At 41.9% G+C, this 25,455-nt stretch overlaps 1 protein-coding gene across 10 annotated transcripts in view; it reads right to left on the bottom strand.

Annotated features, from left to right (window-relative positions):
• TP63 (tumor protein p63) overlaps positions 1-25,455 on the bottom strand; it is a 420,512-nt gene that overhangs the window by 26,325 nt on the left and 368,732 nt on the right. The window lies entirely within an intron of this gene.

Genomic DNA, 25,455 nt, shown 5'->3' with positions numbered 1-25,455 from the left:
AAGCTTTGAGGAAAAGTTTTGTTTTTGCCAACCAGAATATTTTGTCACAGGGTAATGTGCACCAAAGTTCATCACAATTGGGCTTTGCTACACATTTTGACATCTCATTTAACCCTAATTGGGAAAACGTGCAAATGATCAGTGCTGAGAATTGACTTGTGTGGATTCTAAACTGAGCAACTTTACATTTTTAAATAAAATATTTCTATGCTGTGTGACAATGAGAAATTTATAGTAGAAGATTTTTCGCTCATTAGTACAACAATTTTAAAATGTAATGTTACTTGCTCATTAGACATTGTGCAATTTTTCTGTGCCCTCAGGCCGAGGATTAAAGCATAACCGCTTCAAGGAGCCTGCGGATATACCAAATGCTGCCAGAGGATAAATAGATTTGTGAATAGAATAGATTTGTGTTGCGCAAGATAGTCGTTTTACTTCCCTCTTACAAACTTGAGAAAAGAAGTACATTAGGCAGCTGGCTCAAAAGCAAATATTAAAAGAAAAAAAAAAAAAAAAGAATATTACGATTTTATGAAAGCATGACTCTAGATCATCTAAGCCCATTACCCCTGAATGTTAGTTAACCTTTTAAAAGTTCAGAAACCCTATTTCATAAAGGCCCTATGAGAATTCTGCGTTAAAGGGAACCAAAGGCAGCAAATCAGAGACAGGTTCCAGCATTGCAAACATACATGTTTCACTCTCAAAAGCCGAATCATTTGAGAGAGAACCTTAAATAAGGTGATTGAGATGACTACTTACGTGACGGGAGTGTTTTTTTCTACATTATATCTGGCTATGCTTGACTGAAAGGTCTCTCTTATAGGGAGGGACTTGTCAGTCAACCAGTAGGACAAATAGAAGCCAGCTGGACCCACCTCCATGACTCGTCATTGAAGTCACCCAAGGTTTGCGCTCTCTGTGAGGCCTTGGAGTTTGTAAAGATGTAGTCTACCTCTGATTTGTAATGGAGTCTACTTCTGATTCATGCTGACTGTGGTTTGGGCAGCATGAATCATTTGACAGGCTTCAATTCATGGTGGAGGAATCCTCTGATCATCACTCGTCTATCATAGTGAAGACAGGTTATAGAATGTGTTTCCCACTCTTGAGCACTAGTCTTGTTCTGCATTACACAAGCAACCATTTCATTTACATGGGTAATGCCTTGTAATGCTCCAATGGGTTAACCATGATTTGTCTTATTTTCCTGATGGGACTTAATACTTATCAGTAAGTAGTTGCCAAGCACCTGCCTGTGCTGCCTTGCAATAGCGACTACCAGCTCAGAGTGGCCACAAACCACTGCTTCTGACAATTCTCCTGTGTCCTGTAAGATCACTTAGAGCAGTTCCTTCACTTCCACTCTGCTCTGTCAATCATCAAGGAATCACTGGCAACGACAGGTTGATTGACAGCCAACTCAACCTAAAAAAAATACTAAATGGATCTCTAAGATCTGATAAGGATGCTGTATTTATTATAAAATCCACATCTCAATCACTATATAAATCTTTAAGCAAGTTTCACTCAATTTTTGTCCTCCTAGCCCAATTGACACCTCCTCAGTGTCTCTGCTGAGATCTCCACTGCTCAGCACAAGCTGCAGCTGTCAGTCAGGCTGGGTGGGCAGAGACTGAATACACTTGGACTCATGAGCCATTTTATTCTGCAACGCTCATCCTATTATCAGAATTATACAATTATTTTGACAAGAATTTTCACAGTAAGTATACCAGCCTATATCATTAGATCTAATATTATAAGAAGTTTAGATTGTAAAATATGGTGACAGATCTGCCATAAGGCTTATAGCAAGTTTAGCGCACATCAAAGTCATTCCACTTACACCACTAGAAATGTCGGAGAAGCAAACTCTTCTGTTAAGTACCTGTCCATGACAAGCACTTCTCTCATTCAGCTCCTGGAGATTACAGTGTTATCTGCGTCGCTATATAGTGACTACATGGGTGACAAGAATTTTGGATATCAGAATTGAGTAACGCCACATGGACTGTACAAATATATTATAATATATATCTCTGGAACATATTTGTGCTCATATCCAAATAGCAGGTATGCAGAAGTAATGCTTGCCTGACTTTCCATACAGTTGCAGTGTCTTAAATCGCCTTGAAGGTTTATTTGTATCTTAAATATACCCGCTGACCTAAACTAATCCAGTTTAAAAGCCTCCAAATACCCATCCCAGGGCCCATCCAGTTATTCTGTATGCATTGGTAAATAAGAACAAACAGTAAAAAAAAACCTAGCCTGGGGAAATATGTTTTGCAAGCGATATCCAGTATTCGTATTGCTGCAATCTTGGATCAGATTACCTGGCATGCCATTTCTATTCAGCTCCTTGTTTTCAGGTTCACCTGCAATGTCATGTTTAAATAAGCAGGCTTCAGGTAGGCAAACCAGGAGAGCAACGGCAGATTCGGGGACATTAATAACACGTTTTTACGGAACATTCCAATGACTATGACCCTACTAGCACCACCTGCCTTCTGAGTCACATAGTCATGGCATCTGAGTCTGATTCTCTAAAGACAATGCACACGCACGCCAGTTACTGACACTAGACACCTGTCTAATTTCTGGGAAAAAAAAAAATTTGGCATCTTTTTAGTGCATTTGATCTGCAATAGAGGAGAAAAGACATATTTCAGAAAGAAACCTGTCACTGGATTCATGTTGTGATTGTAGCAAGTTATGTTTTCCAGTGAAACACATTGGTGTCAAAGACCATTAAAAAAACTTTCCAAGGATCAAAAAAAAAAAAAAAAGACCCGAGTAGTCTGGCATGACCCCTCTGCTGGCTTCTCCCCACCCCATTGCAGCTGATTGATAGGTCTCTCCCTATGCATCGCCTCAGAGTCAAAATGACTGTGGTTCGGGCAGTTTGAATCTAGTGACAGGTTCCCTTTAATTAAGTGCACGGCCAGATATTCATTTGTATGGATGCACCAAGGTCTATGTAAATGCTACATGAAGTTTGAACTGCATCATTACTATATAGTTGGTACTTAAAAAATATAGATGCTTATTGCACAAGTTGGCTAATTTGTGTCTGCCCATTTGCTACAATAAGACGTACCCCGTTGCAGTTGGGAACTCACACTATCAAACCTCTCCAGTTTTCAGGACGGATAGGATTCTCAAATACTGGACCTCACAAAAAATCTTTTCAACCAATCAAATCACCTGTTTCATTCAGTAATAAGATCTAGGAATATGATTGAGGCATTTTGATTGTTGGTAATGATATTTACAATATCTTTTCTTAGAATAGTTTATATGCTTTCTTAAGGAAAAACAAAAAAGTACTGTAGTATTGTGGCTCAACACAAAGCATATGGCTTACACGTATTTGTTCTGTTATGTATTTCCGGTCAAAGATCACACTCCTTGGATATCTCGAGGCTTGTTTATTACATGAGACTTGTGATGCATTCCTCCATTACAACAGGTCTGCTAACAACAACTAACCAACAAGTTCTTACACTCTATAGTACACACATCAAAGTAGTGAGACCCCTAGAGGCCACATCAACATATAACATATTGCTACATCCTCTCTCTTTTAACTGAAAGAACAATAAAATTAATAAACAATGTATACCATGACCAAGTTAGAGCTATAACATAATAAGTCCAGTTAGATATAATCCTTGAGGTGCGCCGGCTTTCTGATAATTCTGCCAGCTCTAGTAACATAAGATGTGTCACTGCCTACATCTGGTAGTTCATCTGATTCTGGTAATATGCCTTCTGATATCTGTCTCTGGCCAGAATCCTCACCTTGATGGTCAGCTGTCACTGTTGGTACTTGACTTGTACTTGCTGCCTCGTTGTCTTGGGTGTCAGGATACTGCTCAAAAGGCCATGAAAATGAATTCTCTCTTTCCTGTGATTTCCTCAGGTATCTCCGATTTCTCCTTAGTCTTCTTCCTTCCTCTGTTAGAATTTCGTAGGACCGAGGTCCTAGGTTCTGGACAACTTTTGCCTTTTGCCAGTGTTTGTCAAATGAGCTGCTTGGCTGCAGCCAAATGTTGTCATTTTTCTGGAGCTCAGGCAGATCCTTTGCAGATTTATTGTAATAGAAAGCTTGCCTATCTTGATTCTTCTGTAATTTAGCTTTGATGTTTCCCAGCAACTTTGGCTTTAACAGATGACTAGCAGTTGGTGTCTTTGTACGCCTACTCATGAGCCTGTGCGCCAGACTGCTGTCTAGGCCTTGAGTGGGTGTGTTTCTATGATCCAATATAGACAGATATACATTAGTACCTGCTTGTTTTGCTTTCTGTATGAGTCTTTTGGCTGTTTTTACTGCTGACTCTGCTTTCCCATTACTCTGAGGATATCTGGGAGAAGACGTCTGGTGTTTAAATTCCCATTTCTTGCTGAAGGTTTTGAACTCTTCCGAAGTAAACTGCGCCGCATTGTCTGAGAAAACGTCATCTGGAATGCCATACCTGGCAAAATGGGCCTTGAGTTTTTTAATCACTGTTCCCGCCCTTGTGTCCTGCAACAAATCAACCTCCCAGAAGTTAGAGAAATAGTCCACTGTTATCAGGTATTCTTTGTCATTCCATGTGAACAAGTCCGTTCATATTTTTGACCATGGCCTATGTGGAATTTCATGTGGTTGCAATGTCTCCTTTGGTTGTTTATCACTGCAGGATGCACATATTTCACATTGTACTATATAATTTTTAATGTGGTCATTCATACCTGGCCAATAAACAGATTCTCGCGCTCGACGTAGACATCCTTCCATGCCTAAGTGGGAAGAGTGCAATGTTTTCAGTATGTCTCTTCTGAGAACTTCTGGTATAACTACCCTGTCTCCGTTAAAGATGATTCCTTGCTGCACTGACAATTCATCTCTTATGTGGAAGAATGGTGAAACTTCCCTTGGAGCATGTTGCTTGTATTTTGGCCAGCCATGCAAGATGACAGTCTTTAAACTCTGGAGACTTTTATCCTTCTCTGTGAAAGTCTGGATTTTCTTCAACTTTTCTTTTGACACTGCAAGATAGTTACACATATTGATGGTTTCAATGTCTTTCTCCTCATCTTTTGTGACAGGAAGGTACTGTATTATTCGGACTATAAGACGCACCGGACCATAAGACGCACCCCAATTTTCAGAAGGAAAATAGGGAAAAAAATAATAATGTGTCAAATGGGGGTCCGTCTTACAGTCCGAATTCAGCTTACCTGGGAAGGGATCCGGCACAGGTGGAGGAGTGGTCACAGGGGTCATTCAGTGGTCCAGGCTCGTGCGGTGGCTGCTCTGTGCTGGGGCAGGTTGGTTGTGCTGGAGCAGCTGGGCTGTACTGGGGCAGCTGGGCTGTGCTGGGGCAGGAGCAGCTGTGCTGTGCTGGGGCAAGTGGGCTGTGCTGGGGCAGCTGGGCTGTGGCAGCTGTGCTGGGGCAGCTGGGCTGTGCTGGGGAAGCTGGGCTGTGCTGGGGCAGTAGGGCTCTGTGGGGTGAGGGTGGTGGCTCTCTGTGCTCTGGTGCAGGGGCGGCGGCTCTGCCGGCATTTCCTCCAAGCCCGGAGGCCCCCGTACATCCCTTGCTGGCCGCCGCCATGTTGCGGTGGCCTCCGGGAGCATGGACGCCGGAAAGATGGCCGCCGGTCCAGGGACGGCACATGCGCAGGTTCAGATCTCATCCCGAGATCTCGGGGGACGAGATTCAAATCTCAGCAACGAGATCTCGTCCCCCGAGATCTTGGGACGAGATCTGAACCTGCGCATGCGCCGTCCCTGGACCGGCGGCCATCTTTCCGGCGTCCATGCTCTCGGAGGCCACCGCAACATGGCGGCGGCCAGCAAGGGATATGCGGGGGGGCCTCCGGACTTGGAGGAAATGCCGGCGGAGCCGCCGCCCCTGCACCGGAGCACAGAGAGCCGCTACCCCTGCACCGGAGCACAGTCCGCTGCCACCACCGCACTACAGAGCCCCGTGGCACCAGCACCAGCCTCGGAGGTAGGAACATTGCGACCATAAGATGCACCCCCCCACTTTCCCCAAAAATTTTGGGGGAAAAAAGTGCATCTTATGGTCCGAAAAATACGGTAAGCTCTGCTTAGCGTATCTGCAATCAGTAAGTCTTTTCCTGGACAGTACCCAATGTCAAAATCATATTTCTGAAGTCGTAACAGCATGTGCTGTAGTCTCTTTGGGGAATTCAGTAGTGGTTTCTTTGTAATGGTCTCCAAAGGTTTGTGATCCGAATGTACTCTTACCCATCGACCATTGGTGTATTGGTGAAACTTCTCCAACCAAAATACCACAGCCAGTAGTTCCTTCTCAATCTGAGCATATCCCTGCTCTGTTGTAAGGGCTCTGCTTGCAAATGTGAGTGGCTGTTTGTTCTGCATTAATGTAGCTCCAAGGCCTTTTTCTGAAGCATCACATTGTACCACTACTTCTTGATCTGGATCTAAATACTTTAGGCTTGCTGCATCTGAAATAGCTTTCTTTACTGATTGGAAAGCAGTCTCCTGGATTTCCATCCATTCCCAGAGCACATCTTTGTGAGTTAGCTGTCTCAGTGGCTCACACATGTCTGACAGATGACTGCAAAATTTGGAGAGATAATTTACCATGCCCAAAAATCGTTGTACTCCACAAACATCAGTAGGGGTAGGCAAATCTTGTATTGCTCTCACCTTTTCAGGATCCACTTTTACACCGATTGAAGTCAGACGATGTCCAATGTAGGCCACTTCTGTCATTTTCAGTTTGAATTTGTCCAAGTTCAGCTTTATGTGTTTTGCACTGCATCTGTCCAAAATTGTATCATCTTCTGATCGTGATCCTTGATTGCAGATTCCATATCTTCACCTTCTCCCACTATTAGTATAGCATCTGCTATTGTCTTCACTCCAGGAAGTCCTTCCAAAGCCTGCATTAACATCTGCTGGAACACCTCTGGAGCAGGTTTTAGTCCCATGGGCATTCTCAGCCATTTAAAACGTCCAAATGGTGAAGAAAATGTTGTCAATAAACTTGATTCTTCAGTAAGTGCCACATGGCAAAATCCATTTTTCACATCACATACAGAAAATATTTTAGCTTTTGATAGATCTGGTAGAACATCATCTAATGTCGGCATGGGGTAATGATTTCTTTTCAGCGCCTTGTTGAGTGGCTTAGGATCAATGCATATTCTTAACTTGCCAGATGGTTTCTGCACTATGACCAAACTGCTGATTCAATCTGTGCTCTTATGGACTGGTGCTATCATGCCTCTTCTCTGTAAATCTTGCAGTTCTACTTTCAGCGGTTGCATTAAAGCTACAGGCACTCTCCTTGTAGGTAATCTGGTAGGCTGCACGGTGTTGTCAATTTCTAGCCTATATTTACCTTCAAAGCACCCATCACCTTCAAATAAATCAGCATACTTCGTTTTTATTTTCTGAAGATCCAAGTTGTGCTCTGCGTTTAGTTTGGGATTTGGTATATCCTGGGAAACATCAGACATAATATTCTGAGACTGTACTTTTATTAAGTCCATTACCTGAACAGCTTTTACTCCCAATAATGGTACATTGTTACCACCACACAACACGGTAAATTCAACTTTCTAACTCTTTCTGTTACATGGGTTCCGTATTTTGAGCTTACATGTCCCCATCGGTTTCAGAACACTTTTGTTGTACATCACCAATACCTTGTCAGTTGGCTCAATAGAAACCTGATTGTTCAGCAGAGCAGATGGAATTACATTGCAGCTTGCTCCACAATCCAGCTGAAATCTAATGGGCTTCTCATCCAACAAGAATGTTGCATAAAGCTGCTTGGCATCCTTGCCTACTGACTGCCTGACTACATTGACTTTCTATGCTGCAGGCTGCAGTTGTAGCCATGTAATGTCCTCTGCACTGTCAGTGTCTGGTGTCACAGTGTGGAGCTGTCTGTACTGTTTGCCTGTTCCTTGCCTGCAGACAGCTGAGAAATGATTCTTCTTTCCACACAATCTGCAGGTTTCACCATATGCTGAACCCTTGGTTTTGTCTCTCTCATGTCTTTTCCCACAATACTTACAGTGGACAGTGCTTATAGCGGAGCTTGGTCTTGTCTTTCCTTTCATAGATACTGCATGTACTTTATCATCATTATTATCACTGGTGCCTGCCATCATCTTCAGGCTGTGTTTTGTCAGTTCAGCAGCCCTGCAGATTTGCATACATTTCTCTTAAAGTCATGTCTTCCTCTCTCAGTAATCTTTCTTTGAGATGACTGTCTCTTATGCCACACACCATTCTGTCTTTGATTAGACTGTCCCTGATCTCTCCAAAGCCACATGTTGTTGCCAGCCTCCTCAGCTCTGTCAGATATGTGTCCACATTTTCACCATCCTCCTGATGTCTTGTGAAAAAGTTATATCTTTCCACTGTCTCATTCTTCTTTGGGTCACAGTGTTTATCAAATGCCTGCACAATATCTGCTAGAAGGAGGTTGTCTGTGTGTGGGAGTAAGGTGTGGGCTAATTCTCTGCCATTTTCCCCAATAAGGTAATAAAACAGCTTCACTTTTCATTTGTCATCAGTGGGGGCCACTGTGAGAGCCACATACAGTGTAAACTCTTCCTTCCAATGTCTCCAAGTCTGGGACAAATTACATGAAGTCACATTCAGTCCCTGAGGGGGCTTCAGACCAGTCTCCATTTTGCAGTAATGTCAGGGAGTCTGTACTTACAGGTGCTGTGATTCTCTGTGATCCTCTGTACAGTCCCAGCCTCACACAAGCTCTGAGGATTTGCAGGTTCTGTGCCCAGCTGCCACCATGTTCTGTTATGTATTTCCGGTCAAGGATCACACTCCTTGGATATCTCCAGGCTTGTTTATTACATGAGACTTGTGATATATTCCTCCATTACAAGATGTCTGCTAACAACTAACCAACAAGTTCTTACACTCTATCGTACACACATCAAAGTAGTGAGAAAGCATTGCTTTCTCACACAGCATTGCTGTGTGAGAAAGTTCCCACGCAGCTTTTGCCATAAAGTGAGACCAGTGAACGATAGTAACCTCTCAGTGATGCAGTACAGCAGATCGTCGTGGGACACTTGTGGATTTCTGCGGATCAGGGAGTATATTGCTTGTTTGTTATTTTCTAATTTTTCTCACAGATGACACTGGCTTCGGGGAACAAAGTGACAAGTGATGGTGAGTATGTACTCTATGTTATATGTACTGTATGTCTATATGTATGTATTGTATGAATGTATTGTATGTAGTATGTATGTAGTAAGTATGTAGTATGTATTTTGCATGTCTGTAGCATGTTGTATGTATGCATGTATTTTGTATGTCTGTAGCATGTTGTATGTATGTAGTATGTACTATGTATGTTGTATGAATGCAGTATATATGTAGTATGTATGTATGATGTATGTATGTATGTATGTATGTTGTATGAAGTATGTATGTATGTTGTATGAATGTAGTATATACTATGTATGTATGTTGTATGAATGTAGTATATATGTAGTATGTATGCTGTATGAATGTAGTATATACGTAGTATGTATGTATGTTTTAGGAATGTTGTATATATGTATGTATGTAATATGAAAGTAATATGTATGTAGTATGTAGTATGAATGTAGTATGTATGTAGTATGTATGTATGCAGCATATATGTTGTATGTATGTATGTTGTAAGAATGTTGTATATATGTAGTATGTATGTAATATGAAAGTAATATGTATGTATGTAGTATGTATGTAGTATGTATGTATGCAGTATATATGTAGTACGTATGTATGTTGTATGAATGTTGTATATACAGTGAGGAAAAAAAGTATTTAGTCAGTCAGCAATAGTGCAAGTTCCACCACTTAAAAAGCTGAGAGGCGTCTGTAATTTACATCATAGGTAGACCTCAACTATGGGAGACAAACTGAGAAAAAAAAATCCAGAAAATCACATTGTCTGGTTTTTTTTTCATTTTATTTGCATATTATGGTGGAAAATAAGTATTTGGTCAGAAACAAGCAATCAAGATTTCTGGCTCTCACAGACCTGTAACTTCTTTAAGAGTCTCCTCTTTCCTCCACTCATTACCTGTAGTAATGGCACCTGTTTAAACTTGTTATCAGTATAAAAAGACACCTGTGCACACCCTCAAACAGTCTGACTCCAAACTCCACTATGGTGAAGACCAAAGAGCTGTCAAAGGACACCAGAAACAAAATTGTAGCCCTGCACCAGGCTGTGAAGACTGAATCTGCAATAGCCAACCAGCTTGGAGTGAAGAAATCAACTGTGGGAGCAATAATTAGAAAATGGAAGAAATACAAGACCACTGATAATCTCCCTCGATCTGGTGCTCCATGCAAAATCCCACCTCGTGGGGTCAGAATGATCACAAGAACGGTGAGCAAAAATCCCAGAACCACGCGGGGGGACCTAGTGAATGAACTGCAGAGAGCTGGGACCAATGTAACAAGGCCTACCATAAGTAACACACTACGCCACCATGGACTCAGATCCTGCAGTGCCAGACGTGTCCCACTGCTTAAGCCTGTACATGTCCGGGCCCGTCTGAAGTTTGCTAGAGAGCATTTGGATGATTCAGAGGAGTTTTGGGAGAATATCCTATGGTCTGATGAAACCAAACTGGAACTGTTTGGTAGAAACACAACTTGTCGTGTTTGGAGGAAAAAGAATACTGAGTTGCATCCATCAAACACCATACCTACTGTAAAGCATGGTGGTGGAAACATCATGCTTTGGGGCTGTTTCTCTGCAAAGGGGCCAGGACGACTGATCCGGGTACATGAAAGAATGAATGGGGCCATGTATCGTGAGATTTTGAGTGCAAACCTCCTTCCATCAGCAAGGGCACTGAAGATGAAACGTGGCTGGGTCTTTCAACATGACAATGATCCAAAGCACACCGCCAGGGCAACGAAGGAGTGGCTTCGTAAGAAGCATTTCAAGGTCCTGGAGTGGCCTAGCCAGTCTCCAGATCTCAACCCTATAGAAAACCTTTGGAGGGAGTTGAAAGTCCGTGTTGCCAAGCGAAAAGCCAAAAACATCACTGCTCTAGAGGAGATCTGCATGGAGGAATGGGCCAACATACCAACAGCAGTGTGTGGCAACCTTGTGAAGACTTACAGAAAACGTTTGACCTCTGTCATTGCCAACAAAGGATATATCACAAAGTATTGAGATGAAATTTTGTTTCTGACCAAATACTTATTTGCATATTATGGTGGAAAATAAAATGAAAAAAAAAACAGACAATGTGATTTTCTGGATTTTTTTTTCTCAGTTTGTCTCCCATAGTTGAGGTCTACCTATGATGTAAATTACAGACGCCTCTCATCTTTTTAAGTGGTGGAACTTGCACTATTGCTGACTGACTAAATACTTTTTTTCCCCACTGTATGTGGTATGTATATGTTGTATGAATGTAGTATATATGTAGTATATAAGTAGCATATTATATATATATTTTTTTTTTTTACATTCAACACATTAGCCGGATGATGGGACTACTACTGTCCCATCATTGGCTAATGTGTCAATCACTGTCATTGTAGCAGGCATCGTCCGATGGGACATGTAGTCCCATCGGACGATGCCTGCACACAGACACAAAGACCCCCGGCAGGCCCGCACAGACCCCCGGCAGGCCCGCACTGACCGCGCATCATGATGACATCATTTCAGCAGCCAATCACAGCCACAACAGTGGCTCATTGCATTATGGGAACTTCCGATTCCGGTATCCGATATTGTAAAAATATCGGTACTCGGTATCGGAATTCCGATACAGCGAATATCGGCCGATACCCGATATTTGCAGTATCGAATGCTCAACACTACTTTTGACACATGTGAACATTTCCCAAGCCTCCGACACTCCAGCTCTATTCCACGCCCAGGGAAGCCACCACTTGCTAGACAAACAGCTCCTTTCTTGAAATAACGCAGCAATGAGAGCTGTGGAATCAAGCAAGAGAATACAGCACTGGGCACAAAATAGAGCTGTGGAGAGCAGAGACATGAGAAGACCTTTGGGAAGCATTTCAGCCTCATTTACATATCAAACACTGGTTCCTCAGTAATGGTGAAACGGACTGGCCATGTAAAGGTATTGCTGGAATTGTCTTTGAAACAGCTACATGTGCATGTAAATAGTTTGGGCAGTGAAATCCTACTTACAGGTTCCCTCTAAGGAACGATGGGTCTCTGTTCAGGATGCACATCTCTTGTCCACAGTGCAGGCAAATTACAAAAAGTATCATCCACTCAGGAGGATCCATTCTGTTCAGCATTGTACAGATAATCCATGAACCTGAATGGTCATCATTTTTCCTTGTGGTGGTGCTGCAGATCTTCACACCAATACAGCTGGTCGCTAAGGTTTCCAGCAGAGAGATCTTGTGATCACTTTATTGTTAAGGGTGCTTATAACATATAGGGATTGTTCAAAGTAGACAATCCCTTTAAGACAACTTAAATCTAAGTTTAGAATAGACTACTGGGAAAATGCGATGAAGACAAAAGACCGATCAACTTTTTAGGTACAAAATAGAAGATATTGCATTTAAGTGACAGAGGTCGGTCACAGTTGGTTTAATCCTAATTATTGGATATGATTAATATGTTCATAAATTACTGTTCCCAAGACACTGATAATCAGAAATCAAAATTTAGGAATCCTATTTTTAGAAATGGTCTACCTGAAATAGAAAGAAAAAGGTCTAACCCTTTCGGAGTACACTTTCTGAATGCAGAAAAATACCTGTTTAAACAACTACTTCACCATTTTGCTGAAATGGTCAATAGAGTGATGAATAGATCTATAATGTGGATGAAGAGGTGTTTATTCAGTCTACATAGTATTCTTCAGTGCAGCCCTTTAGCTCAGATGCTGCCTCCTACCACCCGTCAGTCAAAGCAGATTAATTACTTGGGCGGCCAGTGCTGGGAGCGGCACATTCCAACTTGGCCGCACCCAGAGGTGTTGACATCAGACAGGTGAGGTCCCCCTCCTAAACTGCTTGGAAGGTTACAGACTAACCCCACCCTTCAATGTCCCACTCACTATATGGCCCCTCCAGGCAGAATATGAGAAAGGTACATCTCTATGCTATATGCGGTAAACACTCCCTTAATTTAGCCATGATTAGTCTAAGGCGAAGAGCTATGTCCTCAGGCACAGTTTGAGCAAATCAGTACATTGTTGTCTACTCTGCACATATTTAATCTTAGGGGATTCTAATGAATGCATGGTGCCGAGAGCAAGGCATACTTTTACATAATTGCAGCATCATTGTATTAAGAGTAATATTCCTTACCCATCGCTACTCATTGCCATATAGTAATTCTTAGGAAAAAGCTAGTATATTCTTTTTACAACATGGATTACCAATCTCTACTATTATCTTGTGCTTACTAAACATGTGTGAGGCTGTGGCTGCTGTTCAGTACACCAAAGCCATTGGGAGAATTATGAAACCAGGAGAATATCCAGGATGACCAAAATGTCCAAATAGAAAAAACAGACTTTTTCTTATCGATCCATCATTTCATAAATGTCTGGAGGGCACTTTACATTTTAATTGTATCTGAATCATTTTCAATGCCATCGATGCCTTTCAGAAGTTAATCTATAAACAGAGGTTCCTAAGGAAAGGAGTATCACTTGTGGGTTGCACAATATCAGCTCAGATAAGATGTTAGCGCGTCCAAGTTTCCAAGTATAAGTTGGAGGGAGGGATAGGGCTGTCGTGTGCCTGTAATTGCAGCACCTCCTGCCTGGCTGACTGCCCCGGGGGCTATGCCTCGCCCTGAGGTTTTGGGCCACGTTCCAGCCACGCTGCCCCAGTATAAATGAGAAGAAAGAATAATAGGAAAAACCTGATAACTACCTCTAGTCAAACATAGTTCAGTTTACATAGAAATTAAAAAGAAAAAGGTTGGAGGGAGGGAACTGCATACTTCAGTTTCTTTGGCATGCATGCCTTCAGGCTATATATATATATGGACAGAACGGAGGAAGAAAAGAAGTGTTTGAAAAGGCAAACCATTCAGTCCATTAAGTAAGAGGAATGCATAATACAGTCGGCTATGCTTGTTACATCACTGCCAACCAACTAAATAAACAGAGGAAGGGTACAAATGAAAAGGAATAAGCTCTTAGGAGACACTTTGATATCACAAAAAAAGTACAAAGCTAATTCTCCGTGGTACTGCATGCTGTCTATGGACTGCTGTCTTGACAGAAGTAATGATATGAGTGCTGTATTGTAGAAAGTACACTACATACGTGAACCATGACCCGATCAGCAGTTTAGATGTAGAACAAAATAATATTGTCAAGACAAGTGTATTTTACGCATATGATTTCAGTAGACCAGGGACTGTGTTCACACCATCATTCTGTTTATACCTGAAGCCCCAACTCTGCTGACTCCATCATTGAATGGATACCATTGGTGCCCAACAGACCCTACTGACCTTTACAACCCTTAGGCTGTGTGCACACGTTTCGTTTGTCACTTTTTTTTTTTTCTGCGCAATTGTCAGAAAACCTGAAGGGAATGGTCAGAAAACCTGAAGGAAACCTTGTCCCAGTCCTTACACTGGTTACACATCCACTCCAGAATTCAGTATAAACTTATTACCCTCACCCACAAAGCACTCCATGGCTCAGCACCACCCTACATCTCCTCCCTCATCTCAGCCTACCACCCTACCCGTGCCTTCCGTTCTGCTAATGATCTGAGGTTAACATCCTCATTAATCAGAAACTCCTACTCCAGTCTCCAAGACTTTTCACGTGCTTCGCCAATTCTTTGGAATGCACTGCCCAGGTTAATACGATTAATCTCCAATCCTCATAGTTTTAAGCGTGCCCTAAAAACGCATTTGTTCAGATTGGCCTATTGCCTCAACGCATTAACCTAAATATCCCTGTGTGGTTTATTCAAAATTTTTTTTACCATAGCCAGGTTCCTCGCATCATGTTCTCTCACATGCTTTGTGCAATTAATAGCCCTCTGTGTCTGTACAATTACATATTTAGACTGTTAACTGGTTTATGCAGCAACAGAAACACCCGATTCTTACACTATGGCTGGTCCAAACAATAAAAGCAATTGTTACCATCCACCTTTCATGTGTCCCGTTTTTCCTTATAGATTGTAAGCTTGCGAGCAGGGCCATCATTCCTCTTGGTATCCGTTTTGATCTATGTGTTTATTGCTATGCTGTAATGTCTATTGTCTGTAGAAGCTCCCTATATAATGGAAAGTGCTGCGGAATATGTTGGCGCTATAGAAATAAAATTATTTTTATTATTTATTAATATATTATTATTATATTCTGGAGAAAAGTGAATGGGAATTCTAAAGTCTCATGCACACAATGCTTATTTTTGATTTGGAGATTTAGAGCAGCTTTAAATCCACAGCATACTATTTTTTTCAGCAGATTTAAATACTAGTAAGCAGGGGAAAATCCAAAAATCTGCAACACAGATGTATGTAAAAACCACAAAAAAAAACAAAAAACACTTAGGCTAGACTCACGGACCACGATGCACGAAGCTATCGCAGGTCTCCGGGACCATATTTAGCAGCCTCATAGTAATCTCTGAGGATGAAAAGTTCTGGTCAGGAGACATGTTGGCTGCTTCGTGCATCATGACTATAACAAACGGACATTTGAATCCAGCATGAGGAGGTTTGTCAGATTCAATCATAGTTTCCTTCTTTTTCATGGGAAAAATAGTGCTGCATTCACTGTTAAATCTGTTGAGACTGCAGATGGAGGCTCCGAACAGAGCCTCAAATGGTAGGGAGCACAAACAAGTAAAGATAGTGGGTTTGAACCCATTTGTAGCCAAGAAGCCTACAAGGTTGTCACACACATTAACTAGAAGTAGGCTGATGGTTGAACAGTCTTTGAAGGAAAATTCATGCTAGAAATGTTTGCTAACACAGTTATGAACATTTTAGTCCATATCGGCCATTAAATGTTCAATTGGAAAGAGGAACACTCTTAATGGGAATTTTCTAGGAATGTTCTTTTTACAGAAAGATCTTTCATGGACTAGTTGATGTAGGATAAGATTTTAAACATGACCGACATCTTTGCAGACCACGACAGAGTATCACTGGTTGGTTAAATTAATTGTGTCAAATTTCAACTGATGAACAAAATTGTTTTGACTAATATTGTCCATTTTGATCACCTATAAAACAATATGGCTTCCTTAAAAAACTCATTAAAGATTTTTTTTTTTTCAATATGCATTAGAAATCTCTAATGTTTGTACAGTGCATGGTTTCTGGTCACTGTCCCCTACAGTTTCCAGCACTGCTCCAGGCCCTTTCCTGCATCATATGACCTCTGCTCTCTCTTGCTGGCTCACACAGTGGACCGTTCATTCCTCTATTAATAAAAATCTGTGAGAGTTTCGTTCTGAGTCTCCTAGACTTACATTGAGAAAGTAACTTCCAGTCCACACAATGTGCAGGCCTGCTAGTCACAATTTTGGTCTCATGACCCAGGGCAAGACAGGAACAGTGCTGGAAACGGCCGAAGACTGATCGGTAAGCATTACAATTCACATATTATGCACATTACTGATATTTAACGCACAGTGACATTTAAAAAAATACTTTAAGAATTTCTACGATCATACAGAGGGAAGAATAGGAAAGTGAACGTTACATTACCACTGTGAAAAAGTTGAAATTCCACAGTATGCACATGTATTCTTTTATTAACCCCTTAACCCCCAAGGGTGGTTTGCACGTTTATGACCGGGCCAATTTTTACAATTCTGACCACTGTCCCTTTATGAGCTAATAACTCTGAAACGCTTCCATGGATCCTGGTGATTCTGACACTGTTTTCTCGTGACATATTGCACTTCATGATAGTGGTAAAATTTCATTCAAATAATTTGTGTTTATTTGTGAAAAAAGCAGAAATTTGGCGACAATTTTTAAAATTTCGCAATTTGCCAACTTTGAATTTTTATGCCCTTAAATCACAGAGATACGGCACACAAAAAACTAAATAAGTAACATTTCCCACATGTTTACTTTACCTCAGGACAATTTTGGAACCAAATTTTTTTTTGTTAGGAAGTTATAAGGGTTAAAAGTTGACCAGCGATTTCTCATTTTTGCAACACCATTTTATTCTTACGGACCACATCACATTTGAAGCCACTTTGAGGGGTCTATATGATAGAAAATACCCAAAAGTGACACCATTCTAAACCTGCACCCCTCAAGGTGCTCAAAACCACATTCAAGAAGTTTATTAACCCTTTAGGTGCGTCACATGAATTTTTTGAATATTTAAAAAAAAAATGAACATTTAACTTTTTTTCACAAAAAAAATACTTCAGGTTCAATTTTTTTTATTTTACCAAGGGTAACAGGAGAAATTGGACTGTAAAAGTTATTATGCAGTTTGTCCTGAGTACGCTGATACCTGGTATGTGGGGGGAAACCACTGTTTCGGCGCATGGCATAGCTCAGAAGGGAAGGAGCGCCGTTTAACTTTTTCAATGCAAAATTGGCTGGAATTCAGATCGGATGCCATGTCACGTTTGGAGAGCCCCTGATGTACCTAAACAGTGGAAACCCCCCAGAAGTGACCCCATTTTGGAAACTAGACCCCCAGGGAACTTATCTAGATATGTGGTGAGAACTTTGAACCCACAAGGGCTTCACAGAAGTTTATAACGTACAGCGGTACAATTAAAAAATTTTTTTCTACAAAAATGATCTTTTCACCCCCAATTTTTATTTTCCCAAGGGTAACAGGACCCTAAAAGTTATTGTGCAATTTGTCCTGAGTACGCTGATACCCCATATGTGGGTGTAAATGACTATTTGGGCACATGGCAGAGCTCAGAAGGGAAGCAGCGCCATTTGACTTTTTTGGCTGGAATTGAGATCTGACACCATGTCGCGTTTGGAAAGCCCCTGATGTACCAAAACAGTGAAAACCCCCCACACATGACACCATTTTGGAAACTAGACCCCTCAAGGAACTTATCTAGATGTGTGGTGAGCACTTTGAACCCCCCCCACTGCTTCACAGAAGTTTATAACGCCCGGGCGTGAAAATAAAAAAATCGTATTTTTTCAACAAACATGGTCTTTTAGTCCCCATTTTTTTACTTTCCCAAGGGTAACAGGAGAAATTGGACCCCAAAAGTTGTCCAATTTGTCCTGAGTACGCTGATACCCCATACGTAGGAGAAAACTACTGTATCGGCACATGTCGGGGCTCGGAAGGGAAGTAGTGACGTTTTGGAATGCAGACTTTGAAAGAATGGTCTGCGGGTGTCATGTTGCCTTTGGAGAGCCCCTAATGTACCTAAACAGTGGAACCCCCCCCACAAATGACACCATTTTGGAAACCAGACCCCCTAAGGAACTTATCTAGATGTGTGGTGAGCACTTTGAACACCCAAGGGCTTCACAGAAGTTTATAATGGCCGGGGATGAAAATAAAAAAATCGTATTTTTTCCACAAACATGATCATTTAGTCCCCAATTTTTTTATTTTCCCAAGAGTATCAGAAGAAAATGGACTCCAAAAGTTGTTTTGCAATTTGTGCGGAGTACGCGGATACCTCATATGTGGGAGAAAACTACTGTATGGGCACACGTCAGGGCTCGGAAGGGAAGTAGTGACGTTTTGGAATGCAGACTTTGATGGAATGGTCTGCGGGTATCATGTGTGTTTGGAGAGCCCGTGATGTACCTAAACTATTGAAACTCCCCACAAGTGACCCCATTTTGGAAACTAGACCCCCCAAGGAACTTATCTAGATGTGTGGTGAGCACTTTGAACCCCCAAGTGCTTCACAGAAGTTTATAACGCCCGGGCGTGAAAATAAAAAAAATCATTTTTTTCCACAAAAATGATATTTTTGCCCCCAATTTTTTATTTTCCTAAGGGTAACAGGAGAAATTGGACCCCAAAAGTTGTTTTGCAATTTGTCCTGAGTAGGCTGATACCCTATATGTGGGGGTAAAACACTGTTTGGGCGCATGGCAGAGCTTGGAAGGGAAGGAGCACCATTTGATTTTTTCAACGCAGAATTGGCTGGAATTGAGATCAGACGCCATGTTGCATTTGGAGAGCACCTGATGTGCCCAAACAGTGGAAACCCCCCAATTATAACTCCAACCTTAACCCCAACACACCCCTAACCCTAATCTCAGCCCTAACCCTAGCCCTAATGGGAAAATGGAAATAAATACATTTTCTTTTAATTTTATTATTTTTCCCTAACTAAGGGGGTGATAAAGGGGGGTTTGATTTACTATTTATGGTGGGTTTTTATGTTTGGCAGCTGTCACACACTAAAAGACGCTTTTAATTGTAAAAATAGTTTTTGCATCACCACATATTGAGAGCTATAATTTTTCCATATTTTGACCCACCGAGTCATGTGAGGTCTTATTTTTTGCAGGACGAGTTGACGTTTTTATTGGTATCATTTTCGGGCATGTGACATCTTTTGATCGCTTTTTATTCTAATTTTTGGGACGCAGAAAGAGCAAAAACCAGCATTTCATGAATTTCTTTTGGGGGGTGCGCTTACACCGTTATGTCTGTGGTAAAATTGATAAAGCGGTTTTATTCTTTGGGTCAGTACGGTTACAGCGATACCTCATTTAGGTCTTTTTTTATGTTTTGGCGCTTTTATGCAATGAAAAAAATTTTATATAAAAAAATAATTATTTTTGCATCGCTTTATTCTGCGAGCTATAACTTTTTCATTTTTTTGCTGATAATGCTGTATGGCAGCTCGTTTTTTGCGGGACAACATGATGTTTTCAGCAGTACCATGAATATTTATATGCGTCTTTTTGATCACGCGTTATTGCACTTTTTGTTCGGCGGTATGATAAATCATTTTTTGCTTCGTTTTTTATTTTTGTTTTTTAAGGGGTTCACTAAAGGGGTTAACTAATGGGACAGTTTTATAGGACAGGTCGTTACGGACGCGGTGATACCAAATATGTGTACTTTTATTGGGGTTTTTTTTATTTTCAAAAAATGAATTAGGGACTTTTTTTTTTTTTTTTTTTTTTTTATTTATTTAGCGATTTTTAAAAAAATATTTTTACACTTTTTTTTAACTTTATTGCATTGTCCCAGGGGGGACATAACTGTCATGTGACAGATCGCTGATCTGTCACATCACAGCTCACTGTGACAGATCAGCGATTTGTCACAGGCACCGCACAAGGCTTCCTCGTGCCTGTGCTTTGCAGGCACTGAGGAAGCCTGCTCCCTGCAGGCCCCTGAAGGTCCCCGTCGCCATCTTGGATTCGGGGACCTGCGGGGATGGAGCCCCCCCGCAGCAGTGCTGCACATTGTGCTGCTGTGGGGGGCTCAGGGAAACACGGAGGGAGCCCCCTCCCTGCCGATGCTTCCCTTTAACCCACGGTACACCGCGATCGTGTTTGATCGCGTTGTGCAAGGGGTTAACGTGTCAGGGGCGGTCCGTGACCACCCCTGGCACATTGTGCCGGGTGTCAGCTGTCATAATCAGCTGACACCCGGCAGCGATCAGCGGCGCTCACCACGTGGGCGCCGCTGATCGCTGTGACGTACTATCCCGTACCTGGGAATTAAGTCCCAGGGCACATGGACGGGATAGTACGTCACATGGCAGAAAGGGGTTAAACGAACATAATTTAAAAAGTCAAACAAACATCAGAAAGTTATATCAAGGTAAAAATTCATGCATAAATTTATGATAATTAGCATTGCTTCAGGCAACAACATGGCCATCCAATCATTCAAAATTAACCGACACGCCTAAAAAAGGTGAGTAACGCACAAAATCACTAAGGATAGCATAATTATATCAATAGTCAGTAAACTGAAAATGATAGGCGATGAAGGTAAATAATATAGATATACAGTACATTCAATTAAACAAGCAAAGGGTTCAAACAAAGTACACTACTGGAGTGTATTATTTATTATTAGTGATGAGCGAACGTGCTTGGATAAGGTGTTCCCTGAGCATGTTTGGGTGCTAACGGGGTATCTTCGGTGTGCTCAAAAAATAAGTTATAGACCCCACACCTGCATGTCTTGCGGCTGCTCGAACAGCTGTGAGACATGCAGCTGCGCGGACTCTAACATACTTTTCGAACATGCCGAATAGACTCAGATAGCAACCGAGCATGATCGGATAACACCTTATCAAAGCACGTTCGCTCATCACTATTTATTACCACCTTATAAGAACTATTGATCAAAAAAAGTGTGTGTGTGAGGCCAATTCCTTTTCATTTTTAAGGACGGTTATTAAAACTCAATTATATAACATTTTGTGGGGTGGACCTCTTATTTTCAATGGTTATGGAATAATAGCATTGGTAATGATGTGCATTTAAAGTTATTACTTTATCGATGGCTTGAGTAGATGCTATGCATTTCTTGAGATAACTTCGAACTTCAATTAAAAGAGCAGCTAAACGCTTGTAGTCTGGCACTTGTTAGAGTTCTTAAAGCTCAAAAGGAGCATAGTATAATTTTCAGAGATCAAACACTTGTGTATTCACATCATAGGCTGGGAACCCAAGACCAAGGTTGATGCCACAATTACAACACTTGTTTCTGCTCTAGGTGTATTGTAAGAAGAAAGTCCTCATAAACCTTTCCCTCTTATTAAAAGACAAATGTAGTAATCATAGATAAATGTAGTGGATCCATTTAAAATGGGTTGCTCAGGGGAAGAATTGTCAGTCTGGAGTCTGAGCTTTAAAATGAGTCAGCAGTGTCTGGATTAGGTCTAACCGACTACCATGGAAAATCATTTGATGTTCACATGGAATACTAAAGAATAGGTCAAGTTGGTGTATTTTGAAACGTGCAAGTTTAAAATGTAAATGAATGAGGAAATAGTCTAAAAACTTCAGACACGCATAAAACAGCAAAATGACCCATTCAGTGTCCCATCAAATCCAGGGCAGAAGTTCTGGCGTTCGCCTTTGATTTTTGTTTACAAGTGTCTGACTTGTTAGGGCCCTGTCACACATAGCGACTCACCAGCGATCCCGACAACAATATCAACGTGTCAGGTTCGCTGGTGAGTCGCTACATGATCGCTGGTGAGCTATCAAACAGACAGCTTCACCAGCGATCAGCAACAGCGACGCCAAGCGTGCAGCGTCGCTGTGTACTTTAGTTACCAGCGCGCTGATGCAGGGAGCTGGTAACTAAGGTACACATCGGGTTTCTAAGGGATGTGCGTCACTTAGAAACCCGATGAGTACCTTAGTTACCAGCTCCCTGCATCAGCGCGCTGGTAACTAAGGTACACATCGGGTTTCTAAGCACCGCTCTGTGCTTAGAAACCCTGCGTTTACATAAGTTACCAGCTGATCGCTGGTCTCTCGCCAGTCACACGCAGTGATGCGTGCTGGCCAGCGTGAGACCAGCGATCAAAGAAATGTCCAGGGCTTTCCAACAGCGATCAGCGATACCGGCAGAGGGGCCGGTCGCTGATAGGTGTGACACACAGCGATCTCGCTGGTGAGATCGCTGTTGCGTCACAAAACTTGTGACTATGCAGCAATCTCGCTAGCGAGATCGCTTTGTGTGACGGGGCCTTTACTGTTCCAGCACATGAGTGGACTGAGCGGTTACGTGCCATACTCTGACATCTTTCCTCCCGTGGCCAAGTGGAGATGCTAGCAATACAGCATAGGACTGCTGAAGCCACTGATGTGGTGGAACAATGTCAGGCCAAGTCTCAGGGAAACTCGGAGAACCTTCTGAGCTTCTTTCCCTGGAACTGCAGGAAATCAGGGGAATATTGTTTCTTATTTTTCTAGGTTTGGATAACCCCATTTTTAGTTCTCACACTACTACTCAGAAAAGGTTACACTTAAATGACACTACTTGGTGAATACTAAATCCTTTTGATAATATAGTTCATATATAGTTAATATAGTATATTCAGCACTAAAGCTATGAAAAACCTCATGGAAACCTGAACAGAACGGTTGGCTTTGATTATTAAAGTGATTATTACTATCCTTTCTCTGGCTGCAGAAATATATGCCCAAGCATCACAATGTACATTAGATAGAGAAGTAGTGGCAATTCTAAAAAAAAAACAAAAAAAAAAACACAACAACATTTGTACACGAAAATATCCTGTAAAATTACTAAAAAAAAGCTTTTCTGTTTGTACTAGTTGAGAGATTTTCAAGGTCATATTTCCTGCATTTAAACATACGTTTTTAAATGTATCTTTAATAAAGTAATAAATTCAAATACATCATTTAAAATCAACACTGGCCCTTGTACACTATGCTATCAGTTATGTCAAACAGGTTGTCTGGCCTTATGCTAGAAATCTGTAGTCACTAACTGCAGACTTGCGAATTCTCGCAAGTGACCGCATGTATGTAAATACCATTCTTGTGGTCACACAACGGATGCGCCCAATGCCGGCACCAGAGAATCCACACAGAGCACACTATGTGATGATTCACAAGTCTGCATTCACAGGGTGACTAACGACTTGTAAACTAAGGGCCCAGTAACACGCTTCAATGTCCCAGCGATCCCACCAACGACGTGGATGGGATCGCTGGGACATAGTTAGCTGATCGCTGGTGAGCTGTCACAGACAGACTCACCAGCCATCAGGACCAGCAAGCAAGCTGGTATCCAGGGTAAACAACGGGTATCTATGAGCTGCGCGGCTCTTAGTTATCCGCTGTTTACCCTGGATACCAGGGGCCCTAAGGCTGAATAACCCCTTGAACAGCTTGGCTTTGTGTAACTTCACTGTGATTTCTTAAAGCACTTCCTTCTGATAACAGAAAAACTGCAGAATTAACTCCTGTCAACTTTAAATGTATAGGTATGTCTTAGGTTGGCTCTCCCTGTTTGCTGCAGGTTCCGGCAATGAGACCACATCTTTTCTGGCACATATCAGCTGATTTAATTAGCTGACATGTGCCCCCAACAGCCGCAGGTGGAATTGCGATCCATCTGCAGCTGTTAACATGTTGAATGCCGCTGTCAATCTCTGACAGCAGCATTTAACATGCTCACACCGAAGAGCATCACTAATCCCCCCCAACGGCACCTATGTCACATGACCGCAGGTCACCGATTGGTTGTAATGACAACCCAGGGTCTGGAGGAGACCCCTGTGGTTATCATTGCCAGATAGCTATGTGCGCCGACCAAGGGAGTATTTCTGCTACACAGAGCAGCTATGGCTCAGGGAAGAAGGGGAGCAAAAAAACTCAAAAACCCAAGGTGTTCAAAGGGTTTTCCCATGGACAAAGTTAAATTTTAATCGATAGATCTTGGAATAAATAATAAGTATATTCAGACAAGTGCTATTTGATATTTTATTGGATAGTACTCGGACCAATGTTATACTATTTGCAGTGCATACCTATTCTTTTCTCATGCAGATTCTACAGGAGAGAATAACGCATCATGCTGCAAGTGGCTCTATAAATCAAAGCACGTTCACCCATTTGAATCTATAGGTGCATGTAAATGATCATTTACTGTATTTTTCATACTATAAGACGCACTGGACCATAAGACGCACTGGACCATAAGACGCACCTAGGTTTTAGAGGAGGAAATTAAGAAAAACAATTTATACAAAAAATGTGATCAATTATGTTCTTAATATCCCCTAGCCTGGTAAATATGGTCCCCTCATCCCCATCCTGATATGCATGGCCCTCATCTCTAGCCTGGTATGCATGGCCCCCTCATCCCCATCCTGGTAGGAATGGTCCCCTCTCATATTTATCCTGGCAGGAATGATTGCCCTTCATCCCTATACTGGTATGCTGGGTCCCCATCTAGTCCAAGTATGTATGGCCCCATTCCTATCCTGCTATCATTGGCCCCATACCAGTCCTAGTATGCATGGTCCCAACCTTATCTTGGTATGATTGGCCCCATCTAAGCCCTGGTATGCATGGTTCCATCCTTATCCTGGTATGATTGGCCCCATCCCAGTCCTGATATGCATGGCCTCATCCTTATCTTGGTATGCATGGTCCCATCCTTATCCTGGTATGATTGGCCCCATCACAATCCTGCTATGCATGATCCCACCAGAAAAGATTAAAAAAACAAAACCATTACACTTACCTTCCTCTGCTCCCTCGCGATGTCCTGCTCCAGTGCCAGCAACTGCTTAATGCTTGTAAGCAGTGCATGGCAGGAACGTCATGCACTGCTCACCAGCAGAGGACAGCTGCCGGAAAACTCACCGGGACTGTTCATCGCAGAGAGCAGTGAATATTCAATGCTCTTCAGAAGCGCGCAGTGTCAGCCAGAGCCTTCCTGCTGCTGCTGACAGTCACGTGTGCCACTACTTAAGAGGAATGAATATTCACTCCCAGTGAGTTTT

This window comes from Dendrobates tinctorius, unplaced genomic scaffold (genome assembly GCF_039654945.1).
Source record: "Dendrobates tinctorius isolate UK_male_01 unplaced genomic scaffold, ASM3965494v1 ptg000107l, whole genome shotgun sequence".
In the NCBI taxonomy this organism is placed as follows: Eukaryota; Metazoa; Chordata; class Amphibia; order Anura; family Dendrobatidae; genus Dendrobates; species Dendrobates tinctorius.
The sequence above is the reverse complement of the archived record's forward strand: the minus strand, read 5'-3'. Positions and strand labels throughout refer to the sequence as shown.